This window comes from Periplaneta americana, chromosome 12, assembly GCF_040183065.1.
Source record: "Periplaneta americana isolate PAMFEO1 chromosome 12, P.americana_PAMFEO1_priV1, whole genome shotgun sequence".
In the NCBI taxonomy this organism is placed as follows: domain Eukaryota; kingdom Metazoa; phylum Arthropoda; class Insecta; order Blattodea; family Blattidae; genus Periplaneta; species Periplaneta americana.
The window spans coordinates 55,763,326-55,775,561 of record NC_091128.1 but is presented as its reverse complement, the minus strand read 5'-3'; the positions used below and the strand labels follow the sequence as shown (position 1 = coordinate 55,775,561).

At 38.5% G+C, this 12,236-nt stretch overlaps 1 protein-coding gene across 7 annotated transcripts in view; it reads right to left on the bottom strand.

Moving 5' to 3' along the window:
- The window catches only part of snama (something that sticks like glue), a 311,868-nt gene that overhangs the window by 233,703 nt on the left and 65,929 nt on the right, over positions 1-12,236 (bottom strand). The window lies entirely within an intron of this gene.

Genomic DNA, 12,236 nt, shown 5'->3' with positions numbered 1-12,236 from the left:
AAAACACTTTTATATCGCAAAATAGGGTGTATAAGTTATTAAATAATGTACACCTGTCCAAAAAACAATGTGATACTGGAATATTCAGTCTCAGATGCAAGACATTGCGCATGGTCAGAGACTAAGAGCATAGATAACAGATACACAAGGCAACGCATAAATCAGTTATTTAAATTCACTCTATTTGGTTTGATGTTGGAACTTGTTCCAAAACTTACTTCAAAAACTTCAAGAAAAATGTTCATGTGTTGTAAATAATACACAAATACGTATATATAAATCGTCCAGTAACATCGAAATTTGGACCTTCATGACGAGATCAACACACTGAACAGAAGCAAGGCCTTTTGTGTTGTCACAATAGCTCACACAACTAGGGATTCTCGTGTCATGCAGAAGGGAGCAAATTGGAGCCCTATACCTGCGAATCTTTTTTATTTCCTGAATGACGTTAAAAAACGAGTTCTACAGAGCCCTGGGATTAAGCATCAGAACATAAGGAGATACATTTTCGGTAAGTGTTATTGATCACAGACAATACAAAATTACAAATTATAATATTATAAACAATATAATGAATGTATTAACTATGAAAATATAGGCTTATATATTACAAAAAAAAGTGGCTCTGTGATATTATTTTAACAAATAATTAGAATTCAGATCTTATATCATTGTAAATGACGTGATTCTCTTTAAAAATTACAATGAAATTTAAAATGTCTTAACAAGCATTGAGGAAATAATTTAAAATGGCAATAACTACTTTAAATACTAACCAAATGAGCCACTGAGACTAGACAGAGAGAAGCCATTAATACAACCTTTTGATCTCATTGCAGGCAGGTACCATTCCAATATACTGACAATATTATAACCTGGGCCATTTAGCAAGACATTCCAGGAGGGAAAGTATGCAAGTGACTTCACTGACTTCACCTCCTCAAAAGACTTTGGAACACGACCTTAGTACAGGTCACCTGGCACTCAATGCATTCCTGAGTAACTCTGTGATCGGTCAGACTGCTGTATTGCTTTTTAAGACCTTGTGATAAAAACTACATTATCTACCATGTGACACAAAAGTCAACTGCCAAATGAGTAAAACCGTATTATTTTAAAATGACAAAATACAGAACCATGACAAAGACAATAAGGACCAGGACAAAATCATGATACAGACTGCAACAAGGATTCTGACAAGTACCATAATAAGGATCACGATATGGACCATAACAAGCACCAAATTACTGAAGGTATATGACAAAGACCACAATAAGGATTACAAGTGCCATAGCCATGATAAGAATCAAGACAAAAGCAATAAGGACCATGATAAATACCACAGCAAATATTACCAGGTAAGGACTATGGCTAGGAGAATGAAAGGACCATGCCCACGACAGCTACCACAATAAGGAATATGAAGAAGACAAGGAGGACAACAAGACCACGAACCATGAAAAGGATCATGGCAAAGACAACAAATTCCATGTTAAGGACCTGACAAAAACAGTAAGGATCACAATAAGGACCTCTACAAAGACAAGACCACAAAAAGAAAGACAAAAAGACAACGATCCTTACATACAGCATAAATAAATACCATATCGACATATTCCTCAGTTGTAAATTTGTACAGCATTTTGAGACAATTACCAAGCTGCTAACTCCATAATGTGTGACCATCAGCTGAACTTGTGACGATGCATTTCAAAGTAAGCACATACTCTGACATTTGAGAGTTCTATTCACACCAACACATTTGGAAAATCAATATTTTCCTAATACAATTTTTTCCTATCTCACATAATTCAGGAATAATTGATCTTCTAAACAAGTTCCAAACCACTTTAGGAAAAAGCTCCATTAGTGGTGGTAAAACTTCGTCAATAACCCTGTATGTATATTTCTGTGCATGTTTAATCATATACTTGCAATAAAAATTATCTGTGTCTACAACTACATAAAACTTAACAAGATTTGGAACTTGTTTAGAAAATTAATTATTCCTGAATTATGTGAGAAAGGAAAAAAATTATTAGGAAAATATTGATTTTCCAAATGTGTTGTGCGAATAGAACTCTCAAATGTCACAGTATATGCTTCCTTTGAAATCCATTGAGAGTCATTTGTCACAAGTTCAGCTAACGGTCATACATTATGGAGTTAGCAGCTTGGTAGTTGTCTCGAGATGCTGTACAAATTTACAACTGAGGAATATGTCAATATGGTATTTATTTATGCTGTGTGTGAGGAAAATGCGTAAAATTTAACATGACAAAATATAGAACAATGACAAAGACAATAAGGACCAGGACAAAAACAATAATGATCATGGTACGGAATACAACAAGGATACTAAGAAGTACCACAATAAGGATCACACAATGACCATAATAAACCCAAAATTACAAAAGGCACATGACAAAGACCACAATAAGGATTATGACAAGTGCCATGGCCATGATAAGAACCAGGACAAAAGCATTAGCTGTTGCAGCCGAATATCACCGCCATTATCCTAATTGTGGAATTCCAAATTCTAAGACTATTACATACATACATACATACATAGTGTTCTGCCAAATGGCAGATTTTTCACTGCAAACCCAGCATTCTCCAATCTTTCCTATTTTCTCTGTGCTTCTTAGTGTCTGCATATAATCCATATATCTTAATTAGAGTCGGGCAGACTGCCTCATATTATCGCCCGTTCTCGGTTGCATAATCACCTCAGTCTCGCCCAGTGCGCGAGTACCTAACGTAGCCAAATGACTCATTGATAGAGAACACGAGATTCTCTTGCTCCCGAGATTACCGATACTAGGTCACTCCCGACAGTCTCGGAGGTCTAGGCGGGACTGTAGTAATGATAAGAAAGCAATATCGCTCGGGCAGTGCTCCTATAGGAAGCATTGGCTTATACATTTCCCGGTTCTTTAAATATATATCATGTCGTAGCTCCTATAATACTTAATCAATCGCGCTGTAATTTTTTGGATTGATAGCTCAATGTCTAAGGAAAGCATAGAAAAACAAATCGAACTGAAAATCTTTTTTGGAGAGTTAAAAAAAAAATTAACTTCGATGGAGATAGATCTGTTCAGACTTCACCTCTGGTAAGCGGCAAACTTTTTTGTTTTTCACGTTAGATGGGGGGTCAAAGCGAGAGAAATGTTGAGAAAGGATGGAAATTACTTTTAAAAGTGATGGCTACTCAAAATTTTTACTGGTTTTCGAATAACGGCGAGTTAACCTGTTAGCGCAGGACTCATGACTCAAACGTTTGTTCTGTAAAATTTGTACGGAACCCTTCAACGCATGAAAACTCGTTATTGTACGGATGTATTAAATGGTATTTTAATATAGGTAGTTGAAAATGAGGCTATATAGTCCAAGATGGTTTACACTTTACAGTAATTAGGCTATCTTTTATAGCAACTAAATAAAAAGATAGTTTGTAACACAATGATATGAAACATGAAAATATTAAAAGCTGGTTCACAGTAAACCGAGAACGGAAACGGCAACGAGAACTAGAACGGAAATATTGTTAAAATAAATGTATTTAAAGGTAAGCATTCACAATTGACTATTCTGAATGCTCACATTTAAATACTGTACATTTATTTTAACATTATTTCCGTTCTCGTTTCCGTTCGCGGTTTATTGTGAACCAGCCTGTACTATAGAAAACTACACTTTCTCTTGGTTTGTACGTTATAAATTATTGTTACAGAACAATCATTATTGTATTCTAGCCACGGTACAATATAAAATGATATAGGCCTATATAGTTTATAATAATTATCCTATATGTTGTAGGAACGAGAATAACAAATTAAGATTTAATCAGATTTCTAATACTTGTACCGGTACCTAATGATAACTTACAAGACAGTAATAAATAATAACCATCATAATAATCCTGATAATCATAATCTTAATCATCCTAATTATTACGATAATGATGATAACAGTAATACTAATAATAATGATATAATAATAATAATAATAATAATAATAATAATAATAATAATAATAATAATAATAATAACAATAATCGCTGTAGAGTAACGGTTAGCACACCTGACTGTGAAACGATTGGCTTCCGGTTCGAATCTTGGTTGGGACAAGTTAAGACTGGTTCACAATAAACCGAGAACGGAAATGACAACGATAACGGAAATATTGTTAAAATAAATACATTTAAATGTGAGCATTCACAATTAACTTTCACGTTCCCGTTTCCAGGCTCCGGCAATCTTCTCGTTAGTTGTGAATGTTCACATTTAAATACATTTTAACATTATTTCTCGTTGTCGTTTCCGTTCCCGGTTTATTGTGAACCAGCCTTTACCGGCTGAGGTTTCTCGTCTCAACCCACTGAGAGCAAATGCTCGGTAACTTTCGGCGCTGGACCCTGGACTCATTTCGCTGGCATTATCATCTCATTCAGACGCTAGATAGCTATAGCAGTTGATAAAGTGTCGTAAAGTAACTAATTTAATAATAATAATAATAACAATAATAATAACCCTTTTTATTCTCTGTTGTTATGATAAAGCAAATATAAATGACACTCAGGAGGAAACGCAGAATAAATACGGGGGGGGGGAAATACCTGTTATTATTTGGTGGAGAAGCTTTTGTCATCCAGCCTGCTCTCAAAAAACTTGAAAGTTAGAATTTATAAAACAGTTATATTACCGGTTGTTCTGTATGGTTGTGAAATTTGGACTCTCACTTTGAGGAACAGAGGTTAAGGGTGTTCGAGAATAAGATTCTTAGGAAGATATTTGGGGCTAAGAGGGATGGAGTATGGAGGAAGATGCACAACGTAGAACTGCACGCATTGTACTCTTCACCTGACATAATTAGGAATATTAAATTCAGAGGTTTGAAATGGGCAGAACATCTAGCATGTATGGGCGAATCCAGAAATGGATATAGAGTGTTAGTTGGATGGCCGGAAGGAAAGGACGTTTGGAGAGACAGAGACATAGATGGGAAGATAATATAAAAATGGATATGATGGTAGAGACTGAATTAATCTTGCTCAGGATAGAGACCGATGCGATGGCGGGCTTATATGAGAGCGGCAATGAACCTCCGGGTTCCTTAAAACGCATTTGTAAGTAATTATGATCAATTTGTGAAAGGATCTACTCTATTTCGTAATTCTGTCCTTCCCCTTGCAAAAGTGTTTCCATTTCACATTCAGCATTTTATCAGTTGGGAAACAAAAATATCTTTTGTCAGAGTCTTTGGTTCTTTATAATAATATAAATAAGTATTATTTTATTTCGTCCTTACACAGCGCAATAATTACTTATGTTGATGAAGATGCCCTTGCATAACAACGAAGCATCCAGATGTGAACGCGCAATATAATAATAATAATAATAATAATAATAATAATAATAATAATAATAATAATACAGTCGTTTTATATCCATTACTATGGCGTATACAAAACACTATCGAATGATTAAATATGAATGTCAACAAAATGCTGATAGCGAGAAAGTATATCATAGCTCCAACCATAACTTGTTATTGTTTTAGACTAGCTTAGGATTATGTAATGGCTGAAAGTGCTGCATTATTTTGCTTCTCCGGAAAGGCAATAAATAGTTCATTAAAATAGTGTGACTTCTGTAAAAATGTCGACAATCATAATGTGCTGTATTATTGCATACCACACTGCTGTGCCTTCTTAAATTACTTTATGAACATTCATATTTCAGAAAGAGTCACGAATTGCAGTAATGAGCGGCAATTAAGCCGGCAGTCGGTGTACGCATTTCATAACGATAAGTCGGCCGTGCGATAACAGGCCGGGACCCGGTATTCCTCGTTCCCGAGAGAGCCAATCTCGAGAATACGGTTCTCGGAACTGGCGTTATCGGCCAGCTAGTCTCGCCTACGAGAACGAGCGGGAGTAAGAGGCTGTTTGCCCGACTCTAATCTTAATATCGTCTATCATCTGATATCTTTTTCTGCCCTGAACTCTTCTCCCATTTACCATTCCTCCCAGCACATCCTTCAGTAGGCAGTTTCTTCTCAGTCAGTGACCGAACCAATTCCTTTTTCTCTTCCTGATCAGTTTCAGAAGACTATTAGTGAAACATTTAACGCACTAAGGCAAACTGGTTCACTCTCCAGTACTCGTATTCAGTATGAAAGATGTAAACAATAGGGTGTATCGAAAAAATTAAATTACGAATTTAAAAAACATGTAGTGCGGAAAAGTTGTCATTATATCTAACAATTATGCACAAAAAAATATAGAGCTTTAGATAAAATTACATTCAAATGTTATAAATACTTCTATAGATGACTGAACAGACACTTGCAAAACTGGCGAAGTAGTACATTTCAAATCAGTGTATGTACTGTGTAGATGGAGGGAGTGGGTGAAGATAAGGAGTGTTATCGCTTCTGTTTTCTGTTCGTCAATTTCTCTCGAGCCTTTGCTAGTAGTCCATTGTATGTGTGTTTTGAGTGTTGCATATTGTTTTTAATGGTGAAATACACAAAGTAAAAACAGGACAGAAGACATCTGTCAGGGTAGAGGATATTTTTGGTACCCCAAAAGAATTGGATAACAGAACACTCTCGACCTATTGAGATGCAATGAGGTATTTTCTCTTCACTTGCATAGAATTTAAAGGATGAAGGAAGTAAAGAACCTGCAATGCGCGTAAATGTGGAAAAAGTTATAGATAAAGTAGTGAGTACATGGAAACACGCTGTGATCCCTGTCATTTCCATCAGAACAATAACAGATATGATATTAAATTAAGATAATAAAGTGAAAATTTATTAAAAACAGGAAAAAGCAAAAAATCTAATGAATCTAAACTGGACTGTATGAGACATAACAGCCTAAGACTATTTAATATTACTTACAAATGGCTTTTAAGGAACCCTTAGATTCACTGTCGCCCTCATATAAGCCCGCAAGCGGTCCCTATCCTGTGCAAGATAAATCCAGTCTTTATCATCATATCTCACCTCCCTCAAATCTATTTTAATATTATCCTCCCATCTATGTCTCGGCCTCCCAAAAGTTCTTTTTCCCTCCTGCCTTCCAACTAACACTCTATATGCATTTCTGGATTCGTCCATACATCCTACATGCCCACCCCATCTCAAACATCTGGATTTAATGTTCCTAATTATGTCAGATGAATACAATGAGTGCAGTTCTGCGTTGTGTAACTTTCTCCATTCTCCTGTAACTTCATCCCTCTTAGCACCAAATATTTTCCTAAAAGCCTTATTCTCAAACACCCTTAATCTCTGTTCCTCTCTCAAAGTTAGAGTCCAAGTTTCACAACCATACAGAACAACCGGTAATATAACTGTTTTATAAATTCTAACTTTCAGATTTTTTGAAAGCAGACTAGATAACAAAAGCTTCTCAACCGAATAATAACAGGCATTTCCCATATTTATTCTGCATTTAATTTCCTCCAGAGTGTCATTTATATTTGTTACTGTTACTTCAAGATATTTGAATTTTTCCGCCTCTTTGAAGGATAAATGTCCAATTTTTATATTTCCATTTCGTACAATATTCTGGTCACGAGACATAATCATATACTTTGTCTTTTCGGGATTTACTTCCAAACCGATCTCTTTACTTGCTACAAGTAAAATTTCAGTGTTTTCCCTAATCGTTTGTGGATTTTCTCCTAACATATTCACGTCATCTGCACAGACAAAAAGCTGATGTAACCCATTCAATTCTAAACCCTCTCTGATGTCCTGAACTTTCCTAATGTCTCTACCTGTGTTATTTTATTTCCTCTGTCATCATCGGAATTTGAGCCCCAAGGGTGGTGGGATGGATTGAAATTCCCCACTAACATATGGAGCAGATACCTACGACAGAATATGTTGAATTTCATTCACTGTGAAAGGAGTATCTGGGGGCATATACACACAGACTATTGAAAACTGAATGGTACGTAAAGTTACTCTAGCAGCTATGCATTGATGAGGAGTGTTAATATTGATGATAGAGGAAAAGATACTTTAGCGGAGTAGGATGGCACAACCTCCACTGGCCCGAATAACGGCAAGATGATCATACTGGTGAACATTGTATCCGGAGATATTCAGGGAGTGTTCAGATCGGAGGTGTGTCTCCTCAAGACATAAAATAGTAGGGTTCTCATGATAGATCAACTGTTGAATTCTGTATGCATACACCATTCACATTCCACTGCACAATATCAGTCATCGCGAGGAGCTAAATCATGATGGTGGCTTTACAAGCGATCTTCTCTTCTTATCTTTTCTATGATTTGGTGCCCTTGTCTGCAACTGCTTTAGTCTTCGACTGTGGTGACTCGCAGTTCGTCGCACTCCTGATCGTGATCTTGATCGAGGACATGATCGAGAGTGTGATATCGACCCGCCACCTGAACTAGGAGTGCAATGTTCTAGGGGTTCTATCAGGCCTAGAATCCTTCTCTGCTGTCACGACAGCAATCTTTCTAGGGACGTAGGCCTGATATCAAGCCCACACGTGTCATCTGACTCAGCAGTCTGTGTGGCAGCATCCACATATGTCTGGGATGCGGTCTCAATTTGCTTCCCAGGCATACTTGCAAGAGGTGGCATTTGCGTGGATGCATCAATTCCCTGTGTTACCTTCTGCAATACTGATGCATAGGACTTTTCCGTAGCCTTTTTTGATCAAAAATACACTTGCACACCTCGAAAAAGGTAATATTTTCCCGAACTCGGAGCTCTTGAATATCCTTCTCTACCATATACTTTGGGCAATTTTTAGATTTAGCGACGTGGTCCCCTGAACAATTCACACAATGCTCGGCATTGGGACGACATGGGGAATCCCCATGGTCACCACTGCCGCACTTTGCACATAAAATATTGTTTGGGCAACATTTCTGCATATCTCCGAAAAGTTGGCATCTAAAACACTGCATTGGGTTCCGCACATACGCACGAACAGGGACAAGATCGTACCCGACGAAGATGTGTTCTGGCAAGAGAGACGTTTCAAAGGTCAGAAAGATTGTGCTCAAGGGTTCAGTCCGTCTGTCCCACTTAAACAATAAATGGTTTGGAACTCTTTGTCAGACATACCATCTAGAGAATCCGTATGCACAACTCCTCGCGGAGTGTTTAGCGAGGAGTGTCGCTCAACTTTGATGGGGATGATTCCAGCAACTTTGCTTTCAACAGCGTCTCTCTCTTTTGCAGATACAGTCTCGACGAGGAGACTGCCGTTGTAGAGTCGAATTCCTTGCCAACGAGTCCATCAAGTGCGCGTATCACGTAAAATGGCGTGATGTTTTTCATAGTTTTTTTGGTTCCAAGTTGACTGTTACTTTCTCAGGGTCCAAGTCCATTGCAGTGTTCGTCATATGACCACCAGTCGGACAGTCTTCTGTTTTTTCTAAAGGAGGAGAAGAGGAGCGTGAGGACGTTTTGAATTGCCCCCCCCCCCCTACAGAACCGTCTGCATCAGCCTGCCACACGGGGGGGGGGGGGCGTAAGAAAGAGACGCCTTAAAATATTCTTCACGGTCTGTGCAAGCTGTGGGGACCCCACCACAGCCCGATCCCAAGCAACCCACCTCATGCCAGTTACCTTTCAAACTGGGCATTACATGACAAGTTCTACACCAGAGGCGAGCCGCAACTTTATGCCCCTACCACAGGAATAACTGCCCATGACCCTCCACTATACACTAAACATAACCAGACTACCTGACTAACTCCAACCTCGCCCACCAAAGTCGAATAAACAGAGACTGCATGCGACTTCAGGAGACTTGTGGTTGGTTACATTGCAACACCCATTAGTCAGCAGTAACACGTCTGAGCGATATATCCATCCCGGCAAGCGGAGTCGGGCACCAGGGTGCAGCCCCCCATTGGGGCTCTACGTGAGTGTACTTGACCTCTGGTCCGGGTTCGGCACATAAACTTGCAGTATGAAGGGTCCACTATTGCTTCGTTGCTGGTCACTCCGTCGGGCCGCACAAATTGGAAGCCGAGCTCGAAACCATGGGGATAGAACCACGGAGATAGGAAAGATCCCCACTTGTGAGACGGGAGTTATAAGCCTAGGATACTTCAGCTAATAATGTATATAAAGAAGTAGAAGAGGAATGAAGCCTAACAAGGCATTTTTAACAAATCCCTCACATAGGCAGACATGGCAAAAAACTAAAAGCGGGGATGGAAAGGTGAAAATGACTGTGATGATGTGGTGGGTGTTCCGCATGCAATGGTGGCCAGCAGTGAGAAAGATAGAGATGAAAAAGAAGAGAGAACGGAAAGGGCTGGATGGTGCTAAATCGATATACTCGTATGAATGAAAAGAATAGCACGAGAGCCCATTGCACCCCTCTGGTCACCAACTTGGAGGAACCCAGCTCGACCAGAAATGTGAAAATGATCTGATACAATACATCACTGCAAAATGTGATATCGACCAAGCTATTGAAACCATACGTACAAGATATCCAAAATCTAAATGGCTTCATATTTATACAGATGGATCTCCGCTTGATAAACACAGTAATGCTGGAGCAGGAATCCACAGTGACATTTTTAGCTCTTACATACTTCTTGGAACACTGTCCACTCATTATGATGGTGAAATAGAAGCAATCAATACAGTCCTAAAACAGCTTTTTCATCACATACATAAATTTAACAAAGTGAAGGTAACAATTGACATCAGAGGAGAAAAATTCACTCCGGTGCCAGGGATCGAACATGGGACCTTGGTTCTATGTACCAAGCACTCTCACCATTGAGCTATGCCGAAGTTCAATCCACAGCATCAGATAGAATCCCTCTCCTCCAGAGTTTTTCCCTTTGTGGCCTGACTCCAAGTTCGACATGTACATTGACATTTATATTAAGTCAACTGCCATTATACAAGAAGCGCACTCAACTGAGTGACTTAGTAGCCAGGATTCCACAGCACTACTCAGATTCTTCGCCCAACAGTGCACATTACTTTGGAATCCTGGCCACCAAGTCACTCAATTGAGTGTGCTCCTTATATAATGGCAGTTGACTTAATATAAATGTCAACGTACATGTCGAACTTGGAGTCAGGCCACAAAGGGAAAAACACTGGAAGAGAAGGATTCGATCCGGCGTTGTGGATTGAACTTTGGCATAGCTCAATGGTGACAGTGCTTGGTACGTAGAACCAAGGATCTGGGTTCGATCCCCAGAGCTGGAGCGAATTTTTCTCCTCTAATATCAATTGTTACCATAACAGATATATTCTGTAGGACCAAAAATTAATCTTCACGTATAATCTTCATGTAAAGTGGAGGTAGTTTTTCAATGGATACCCTCACACTGTGAAATAGTAGGTAATGAGAAGGCTGACTTCCTGGCCAAAAAAGGAACAAACATCAAACTCAAAATAATAAAATCTCTTTTCTTGCCACAAAAGTCAGGATCAAACACATAGTCCAGTCCTTTTGTAAACAGGAATTCCTCAAGAAAAGCGAAGGAAAATCTTGGAACATTCTGCTAAACAGTAATAACATCCGAGATTTACCATGAAAAAAGTCTGTTGCTATATTTCGCTTAACAACCGGACATGATTGTTTCAGCTCTCCTACATCGAATTAATACCTACCAACATCCACAGTGTAGAAATCAGAACTCCAACATGGATAAAGAACATTTGCTACAATGCCCAGCAATAAAGAAAATAGATGCTGATTTATCACCACAGCTCACCAAATATTATTGGGATGTCCGCAGGAGAATGGAAGAAATCCAAGATCCTTCGCACTGGTCAACAACAACAACTACAACAACTTTTCCCCCTTTGACAAGTGACTTTTGTTTCATACAGTACCTTCCATACTTCCATTAGAGATAAAAAAAAATCATGGACGAAAATACGCATGCATGGCCAGACATCTTCCTGCATGGTTATGTCCACATCATGTGAATCGTGCTACAGAACTTACTGTAGAGACTTCCCATCACCAAGAGCCATCCCAGACAGGTGTACATTAAATTCATTTTAAAACACAGATTATTATTAATCATTAAAAATAACTTTCAACAGGATTGATCCCTTATGTTTGGACATCATGTAACACAAATTTACATTTATTTTCAGGCGCTGTTCAGTATTAAACACTACATCTCACTGCTTGCATTTTTTCCAGAAAGATGAAAGTAGTTGGTGTACAAATAAAGCTA